Source organism: Telopea speciosissima, chromosome 7 (assembly GCF_018873765.1).
Source record: "Telopea speciosissima isolate NSW1024214 ecotype Mountain lineage chromosome 7, Tspe_v1, whole genome shotgun sequence".
Classification (NCBI taxonomy): Eukaryota; Viridiplantae; Streptophyta; class Magnoliopsida; order Proteales; family Proteaceae; genus Telopea; species Telopea speciosissima.
Window position 1 is genome coordinate 32,676,784 of NC_057922.1, and position 10,355 is coordinate 32,687,138.

Consider the following 10,355-nt stretch of genomic DNA (forward strand, 5'->3'; position numbering starts at 1 on the left):
CCTAAAGAAATATAGTAATGAAATTGGCAACATATTGAGACATCACCATCAATTCAGTGATAATATATTTCCTAAAGTGTAATATATATATCCACTGTATATTGCCAAAAGAACGATAGTAATGTATGCAAAGTTCCTTATACCCATGTCTAAGAATTTTGCTACAGTCTTCGGACTTTTAAAACTATTCACTCATGTTTAAAAAACCATATAACATTTCCATTAAATACTAAAACAAATACTTACATGAAATATGAAGAAGATGAACAGTTACTCAGGCTTCACTAATCATACACCGTACTCAGACTTCGGGTGGGAGTCGTCTTCTCCAGAATAGACCTTTGGCTTAAGACTATCACTCGAACATGACTCAAAACTGAAAAACACTTAGAGCTTCTTCACTGATGGAAAAGATAGCTCTCAGACTTGACTTCACACTCTCTCCACTATAATGCTTCAAGAGCTCAAATGCCCGATACCTCAATACTACTAATACATTGCCTTTTATAGACCAAAGCCGGACTTCAAACTAAAATTCAAACAAAAATAAAGACACTCCGAAAACGAAACTCTCATTTTCAAAAGCAATGGAGATAAGGACGAATCTTTTCTCTGCTCTATCACGTGGGTCGATAGCACGTTACACACAGTCTTCAATGCCTCGTATTCAAGTCGAATGGCTTTATTAAGCAGTTGGCCTACACATGTGTTTGCCTTTATGGAAAATAAAGTTAATGCTTGCTTTTCTAGCTGTGCTATACTACTTTTAATCACTTCCAAGCATGTTTTGTCCTTCAAAAGATTCGTTTCCATCGCCTAAAGCATTTTTCCCTTCCAAAGTGAGATACAACTCAGCTTCCACTTCTATGGGATTCGTGATACCCCTGAAAATCGTTCAACCACTTTGGTCTTGGTGTAGTTGGGGCTGGGACTATCACTCTAAAGTCGATTAAACCGTAGACGAACCAAATGCTGACTGGATATAAGACTTTATCCTGATCCAATCGGTCCTAATTCTAGCCATTTTGAAACAATCGATTCAAGGGTAATGAGAAATAGATCATTGAATCTTCATATTTGAGGGCAAATTCTAGGGTTTTTTTGGGATCGATTATTGCCAATTCCGATATGATCCAAGTTTAAAATCTTTGGTTGAATAATTCAATTTGAATCGGAGTCAACAATGATTGATCCTGATTTTGGTCATTCCAAAATGATCGATTCTAGGGTTTTTGGGATTGTATTGCTAGGTTTTCAGATTTTAGGTTCTATTCTAGGATTTTTTGAACCTATTTCAATTCGGTATCAGATCGAAATTGGCAAGGACCTATTCAATCTCCAATTCCAAATTTAAAATTCTTGATTGAATCGGCCAACTTGAATCGGGATCAACGGTGATTGATGCCATTTCGAAATGACGATTCTAGGTTTTTGGGAGTGTGTAGTTGGTTTTCATATTTGGGGGCAAATTCTAAGATTTTTGGGATAGGAATATAGGATTGCTAGGTTCTTTATATTCGAGGGCCGATTGTATGGTTTTTGGAACTGATTTTGGTCCATTATAATTGGATCTGGATCGGAATCAGTAAGGACCGATTCAATCCCCGATTCCGAGTTAAAATCCTTAGTCAAATCGGTCAATTCAAATAAGAATCGATCATGACGGATACCGATTCTAGCCATTCCAAAATGGTCGATTCTAGTATATATTTTTTTTGGACAGGATCGTTGGGTCTTCAGATTTAAGGGCCAATTCTATAGTTATGGGGATCGATTTCTACCAATTCTGACCGGACCAAGATCAGAATCATTTGGGACTAATTCAGTTCTTGATTCCGAGTTTAAAATCCTATGTCAAATAGGTTGATTCAGAGCAAAATCAGTTGTGATTGATCCTAATTGTAGCCGTTCCAAAATGGTCGATTCTAAGGTTTTTGGGACAAGATGGGTTTTAGATTTGAGGGCCAATTCTAAGGTTTTGAGGACTGATTTTGGCCAATTCTAATCACATCTTGATTAGAATTGGTTGGGCCCAATTTTAATCCCCGATTCCGAGTTTAAAATCCTCAGTCAAATCGGTTGTGATCAATCCCGATTATAGTCGTTCCAAAATAGTCGATTTTAGGGTTTTTGGGACAAGATCGATGGGTTGTCAGATTTGAGGTCTGATTCTAAGGTTTTTGTGACATATTTCAGCCAATAATGATCAGATCTGGATTGGAATCGGTGAGGACCGATTCAATCCCTGATTTCAAGTTTAAAATTATTAGGCAAATAGGTCGTTTTAGATTTGAATCGGCTGTGATCGATCCCAATTCTAGTTGTTCCAAGATTGCTGGGTTTTTAGATTTGAGGGCTGATTCTAGGTTATTTGGAACCGATTCCTGCCAATTTCGATCCAATCAGGATCATGATCAATAATAATCGATCCAATCTCTACTTAAAAGTTTAAAATCCTTGGTCGAATCTGTCAATTGGACCGATCTTAATTCCGACCGTCTGGATGGTCTGACCGATTCCAATTCGATCTCCAACTTTGAGTCACGATTGATGAAGTCATCAGAGCAGAGTTACTCCATGTAGAGCCCAATTAAAATGGTTTGATTATGATTTCAAGAGTGTGAAACCGAATGTAAGTACCCGCTTGATAACCTTACGAGAAATAGTTCTTGGTATTTTTCCGTTCCGAGAAAAGGGAAAAACCCAAAAAACCGCTTGATGACAAAGTGTTTTTTGTGAGTGTTTTTGGAAACATAATTCAAAATTTATGCTCCTTGGAAGACTTTTGACAGAACATGTCCAACATGTTCTGTCGTTCTGTGCTGAAAAATAAAAGTTGTGCCCGATACTCATGCCTCTAACCTCTCTCTCACGCCTCTAGCCATTGAAACCTTGCAACGGTCCTTCGATCTGCAACGACGCTACAACCTACAACTCATCCTGCAATCTACAGGAGATTTGGGGGATTCAGTTGGGGAGAAAATGGAAGGTGGGAGATGAGGAAAATCTCCCTTCTGACTCGCACGCTCGCTCGCGCACACAGGTTGGTCAGCGTATTAGGATTCCTCACTTGCAGCCTCCCAACAAGGGTTTCCGATTCCCAACTCAAAAGCAAAATTTCGGGTCTCAGATTGATCTCCAACAAGAACACACATCCGCCCCAGTACATTCAATCTTGAGATTGATTTAACTATATATCGAAAAGGCTCTAAAAAGAGGATTTTTATGTCTGTACAAACCAAATGACCCAAGAATTTAGCAGAGCTTCTTATAAGATTCCCTCTTCTCTCGCAGTCTTACGTGGAACTTATTTGAAGGATGTTTTGAAGGGCTGATTTAGACTTCAGAGTTTCAGTGAGAACTCTGTTTCATGCGGGTGTAGGAAAATAGGTTTTAATGTCAGCGACTTTAGAGGGTCAAACGGCACAAACCCCTCCACGCCATGAAACTATCGAAACCTGAAACCAAAGCTGGAAGTGGGTTTTTTTTTGTTTTGAAACCCTAACGGTTTCCTTCTGTTTTGCGATTTGGGGAAGAAGCTCTCCGATTCCTTTTGTTAATTAACCAAAAAAAAAAAAGGGTTTTGCTTGTTTTCAAAAACAGGTTTACCAAGCAAGTCAAAAGCAATTTCTCTGCATAGTTTCAGCACAAAAACAGCCTTAAGGTTATCAAGTGGGTACTAATATTATTCAATTCTGATTTCCATGTTGGTAATCTCAAAGCAAAATAGATCCAATCAAATAAATGTTCACGAACGAACCAGTATGGGGTTTCAATTTTGAAATGTGGGGGGAAAAGTGTCATTTGAATTTTATTTGATGGATTGTGTATGAATTCGCTCCATTTATAATTATTTGGCCCTCAACTAGTAAAAAAATTCTTTACCCCAAAAAAAAAAGTAGTAAAAAGATTCAGGGTTTTTTATCTTTTATTTTTTATTTTTATGAAAGTGCAATCACACAAACCACACACCAATCCCAAAAGGTTAACCGACTTTTAAGACCGTGGAATGACAGATATATATATAAAAAAAAAGTCCAGTGTTGTTCTGCAGGTGTACAGTCCTACGGAACAGTAGAGGCCATGTGTGCCAGTGTGGGTCAGTAATTGAGAATTGAGACCTCTCACGTGATCATTAGAGTTTATCCCAAGAGACAAGGTCCAACAAGACGAGTACTCAAGACTCAAGTAGTCGTTTTTACTAGCAATCTCTCTTTCTCTCTCTTTGTGTGTGTGGGTTTTGATTTACATTTCTACCCTTTTCCATTGCACTCCAACTTATTTAACAACAAAATTGAAAATTTTATCTTTCTCTCTTCTTGTTTCTTTTTTGGTATGAATCTCTCTCTTTACCCCCTTCCACCTTACAACTCTCTCTCTCTCTCTCACTTGGTCTGCTGCTCACCAAGGATTACGAGTGAGAAGGCAGAGATGCCGGTTGGTGTGTGTGTGTGTGTGTGTGTGTGGGAAAGGGGGGGGGGGTTAATTATAAGAAGAAGAAGAACAGAGGTTTGTAGGGTTAGAGCCTAGAGGAGAAAACTGAAACTGAATTGGATTGATTTGTCGAATCAGACGATCCAAAATGAGGTTTGTTGAATCAGTTATAAGTATGAATTGGGATTGGGAGACTGCCGAATTTGAATCCAAGTAAATTCGGATTGTTAGTAAGACATATGCTTTGGAGGATACCAAATAGTAAGAAATATGTGGTAGCAAATTTTTGTAATCTTATTATGAATAACTATAGTAGTATAATATTTCAACTAAAATTGATAAGTTTCAAGTGTTGGTTGTTAAGTTAGCAAAGGAAGGCATGGTCCTATCAGATGATTTTGTGTGGCTAGCTGTCTTTAGAGAAAAGTTTCTAAATTCCTGAAATGATACAAAAAATAATATGAAACATAAGAGGAGGGTTGGTCACTTGACCAAATCATAATCCAGGTTAAGATTGAGGAGAAGAACCTCGAAATGGACAAGGTGGAAAAGACCAAGGAATTCAAGTCCAAGGTTAACCTTGTTGAGTTCAATAAAAATGAGCAGTTCAAGAAGATTCTTCATCTTAAGAAGGAAAATAATTAATTAAACTTTGGTGATGATATGTTTGTCTATTTTGTTGATAAAGACCGACTTATATATCAAAAGGGATAATTTCAACAGATTCTGTTTTTTTTTTTTCTGTTGAAAGGAGACTATTAAAAGTGAATAAAAATCTATCTTTGCACAAATGCAAGCGTGGAAGCAAAAGGGGGGGTTTTGTACACTCACCCACACTTAAGAAACTATAAGGGGGAAAAGAAATAAAAGCAAGAGAAAGTACATGATGATTTTGGAGTGATTCGGGCAACTCTCTATGTCTAGCTATTACCATGACTCCATAATTTCTTGGATTTCCACTACTCAATTGCTTTTCTAGATTACAAATAAACCCATGCAATGTAGTTTTTTCATGGCCAACTACAAACCCGATGGTGTTTTCCTAGGCTCATACCATGGAATACCCGGTAATGTCACTTTCGTGGCTCTTCTTGTAGGACAATTCGACACAAAGAACAATTACAACACTTTTTCAAGTGATCAAAAAAGAAAAAATAAACCTTCTAAAAGAGGTAAAACACAAGATCAATGAAATTGTAGTGTATGCCAAAGTTGTTTTAAGGTTCCTTTTCTTACAAATTTATACATGCAACCATACGGAACATAAGGGAAAACATGGAGCATTTCGGCCAATCAACCCTGACAAAAAAAAAAAAAAAAAAGACGTATTGGATGCACGAGACAACCTTTAAAGAAAAACTATTTCACAATTCGAACCCACGACCACTTGATCACAACAAAACAACCTTACTGTTGCATAGAGTTGGACCCTCTTCCAATAGTCAAAAAAATATGAATCAAGCTGCTGCCACCTTCCAATGTTCAAAAAAACCTCGATAGCAATGAAAAAGGTTGGCTGGATGGGCCACCCATTGATTAGGAGCTGGATGCCACATGGAAGGATGTGGCGATTCCTTGCTGTTATCAAACATAAAGGAACTGCCCTACTCAGTGTCCAAGCACCTTGCTGGGGTGGGGTTCACACCCTGCCTGTGTGAGACTGCACGCTGGCCGCAGGGGCAGGCGGCAGCAGAGGATCCCGATCCGCAGGTACATAGGTAGAAGAAATTAATGCCCTTAGAATAATTTTCTTTTTAACTAACTTATAATCTCAAGTAATCTTGCAATGCTTCCATGCAGCTATATCCTACGTGAAAAAGGCAATCATATCTCCCCCAACTCCCCACCTTGTAATCAATCCCATCTGTTGTGTACTTTATTACATGCTTAAGTGATCCATGGAGATTTTTGTTTCTTCAGCATTTTAAAGTTTCTCTCAGCTTGATTTGTGGTCTAATTCTATGGTTCACATCAGTTTCAGCCAGCTTACAGGTTCTATGATCACTCTCTCTCTCCGCACCAATGAGCTTCCCCCCTCCATAAAGCTTTCCTGAGGACCTCTTGTACTAGTAGTACAGTAGGTCTTGATGGGTCATTTGTTCAAATGGGAATCCTTCTAAGACTTAAGTCAGGTCAGGAGAAGGGAGAGAGTTTTCTGAGAGAGAGAGAGAGATAGGGGAGTGATACTGAGAAGGAAAGGGGAGAGAAAAGTAGAGCTTTCTGTGAAGGAAATGGCCTTTGGCTCCTGCTAGGGGGTTCTGGGTGCTTCTTCTTCTTTCGGTCTAGAGGCTTCGGTGGAGCCTCTACCTTCTGTTGTGGCAAGGAAGCGGATTATTCTCTGGCAATGAGGAAAGAATGTTCTGTTTAACCAGATCAACCTTTCAACCTTATTGCCTATCTGGGTTTCTCTTCCAGGTCTTCCTTTGCAACGGTAGAGTTGGTTGAGTTCTTCGATTTGATATGTATTTCACCTTATGTTGATTCAGGTCCGAAAAAGAAAAAGAAATACCCTCCATCCATGCAACGTTCTGACTTGGGGCTTGGGAGGGAAAACAACATTATTTCGCTTTTAACCCTCCCTTATGAGCCTCCATGTGATGCGTCCCAAGAGGTTGACAGCTCCTTTGTCGCCTCTTCTGAAGAGATCCTAGAATCTTTGCATCATAAAACTAGTGTGGACCTAGGCAAGGAATTCTCATTCCTCCATAATATTGAGTGGTGGCCTTCCTCTTCATCCTCTTTTCCTTGCCTTAAAAAGGTTGATGCTACTGATCCTGAAGAAATGGGTTAATAGTGTCTTTACAATGAGACAAAGTCCACTTTAGGTTCACCCCATACTATCTGCTCCTTGCCTTAAAAAGGTTGATTCTTTTTCTTTTTTGTGTTTGCTTGTTTTGATTGGGGTCATCCCCTTGGCTAGCTAGCTTGGCTGTTGTATTGTATTGTAGTTCTTCTTTTAATATATTTCCATTAACCCCAACCCTCTCCCCCACCCCAAAAAAAAAAAAAAAAAATCAATTGAAATTTTGTTTAGCTCACATGCCTCATTTATAGTACCATGACCATAAGATCCAAAATAGCTAAACTGGTTTGAGAAAATCAAGGGAAGAGAAAGCTTGACTAAACATGTTTCATGTCTAATCTAACCAAACAATTGGTGAACTGTACTAATAGAAAATTTTAAGTAAATTCTTCCATTTTCTCTTGACTATGATCAGCTTCTTTGTTTTATACTCTTGTTTCTGATGGAAATCACTAGAAAATGTGTACAAAAATTGAAGCTTTGACCTTGCAAGCATTTTCTACTTGAGGCCATAAGCTTCTCTCTATCAAAATATTCATCTTCCTTGCTTTGGATGATTAAGTCTTTAGCCAGACACATAGAGCCTTCAAGATTTTCGTTCTTTCACATTGATGCAGGTGCAAACTCCAATCCAGTAATCACATCAGCCTGAGGCTTTGTTGTTGTTGAGATTTCAGGCATCTGATGATAGAAAATCAAAATAAATAACCAAAATTAAAGCATGCATATGATATTATGTGTCAATTGAATTAAATGTTTTAACAGAAAATCAGCAAAACACAAGAGAAGCTTGACTGTATGATAACCAATTCCAGACAGCAAACACTTCTTGAAACATTTTTTGTTCCCATCCAACTAGAAACTAATGCATGGCCATATAGCACATAAGGAAATGGAAACCTTTGACCAAGAACTGTAAAGTATTTATTAACTAATTCTAAAAGTTATTTTGGAGAACAATGAGCTATTGTATGATTGTAAAATCCATGTAAAAAGGGTTTGACTGTTTTTTTTTCCGTGCCAGCTGCCGACCTGACACACCAACCCTCCTCCTTTATCTAGACTTGGGACAGGCAGCAAACACTAGCGGAGTTTGGGCAGTTAAAGCACCATATAGATAAACTCCACGTAACGGAGATGAGGATGTATAGATGGATGAATGGCAAAACTAGTAAGGAATGATCATAATAGAGCTGGTTTGGGATAGCTCCAATACGTGATAAGCTACGAAAAAGTCGTTTGAGGTGGCATAGCCATGTCCTTTGGATGCTCCAGTATGGAGGAGCAATTTGATTCAGATTTAAAGAACTAAAAGTGCCAGGAGCAGACCTAAAATGACCTTAGGAGAAGGAGGAAAGACATTCATAGCTTAGGCCTTGTATCAAGTATGACCTCAAATAGAGCTGATTGGAGGACAATGATCCATATAGCCGACACCATTTTGTTGGGATAAGGCTGAGTTGTTGTAATGAACAATTCTATGGATAGCAGTAATACTATGCTTGAATCAATGGGATCAAATGGCCATTATGATTATTTACATTAAAAAAATAAAGAGTGGAAATGTGTAAATTAAAGGGATAGAGCTTGCATCCTCATAGCCACCAGGAAAATTACAGTGTTTATGGAAAGAAAAAACACATTTGGCTTGCTTATAAAAGGCATTATTGCATAAGGACAAGAAGGTAAGACCTAGAGTTGATGCACTATTATAGGAGGAGTTGTATTTTATTGTTTTGGCATATTTGATTTTCAGAAATGTCAAGAATGAAAGATCCCTAAATCTTTTTCATGTACATTTTACTGTCAAAAAACTTCATAACCATACATGTGTTCAATTTATATTTTATGGGGCTATTTTATTTTGAAAGGGTTTGTTAGTGGAAAAAGGGAGTTGAGATGATGGGCTGGTTTTATGTAGAAGGGAGATGGTTATTTTTGTATAGGAGTATGTTTTGGTTTTCTTGTTTGTGGAGGTGGTCATTGTACCTGTGTGTTAAATTTTTTTTTTTTGATAGGTGTATTTCTTGGTTGCTTTCTAATGACAATTTTTTTTGGTTGTTTCTTATCAAAAGAACAAAAAAACAGTGAAGATAAATCATTAAATGTACTGAAAACTTGCACAAGAGTGAAAATTTCAGTAATTTATTCAGACATGACAGTTCATGAATGAACAAGTAGAAACCCTTCGCCGACTTGTAACTCACTATTCCTTTAATTCAACAGCAATTGGACTCTAAAAGAAAGGTTTGTGAACTTTATTTTGTATGTTAGATTTGAATCAGGATCTGGGTTATCTTAAGGTTACCTGAGAAAAATAAATACCATTTAATTTTTGCCTTATTTTGCAGCTAAGGAGCTTATTTAACCTTGAAACAAAAAGGATTTTTTAATTTCTTTGACCTTCATCAACCCGATTCAATTCTAACCTTCAGCCTGGTATGTTCTTCTAAGTAAAGGGAGCGGTTTTCATGTCAAATATTCCAATCTTTAACAACTCATTTTGTTTCACACCTTTGGGTCAATAGATTCTATGTAAACTCCAATTGTTCTATGATCTTATCCACCCATCCTCAAAAAAATCATCATATAAACTTTCCTATAAACCAGCACTACAGCAAAACAGGACTGATTGTTTTCTTTCCCACCATTTTTTTTAAGACAATTTCTTGAAATGATGAGTTGAATAGTGGTTCCTGCATCAAGTCTGGGATCCATTTCACTGAAACAAATTAAAGTTGAATTTGCCCTGGAAAAGATGATGTTATGTTACACCAAGAAGTTAAGGACTTGTAATATGATTCAAGCCTCGATAGAGTAAGAATGACCCAGGTGAAAATTATCTTATCTCTCCAATAGATGAAGGATACAATTAACTTGAAGCCCCAGGTCATTAACAAGCAAGTTAAAGTCTTGAGTTAAACTCACAGTTCCAACAGAAGGAGATTAGTCCCCTATTTGCCTCCCACAATCATTATTGCAAACCAATTTGAGAGAATGTATATGTCACATAAACTTAGTGGTCTGACCATAACAAAGGCCTACCATTAACTCAACTTGCAAAGAAACAAGGTTTGATAGACACTGACATTGGCTTCCCATGCTTTCCCAGTGTTTC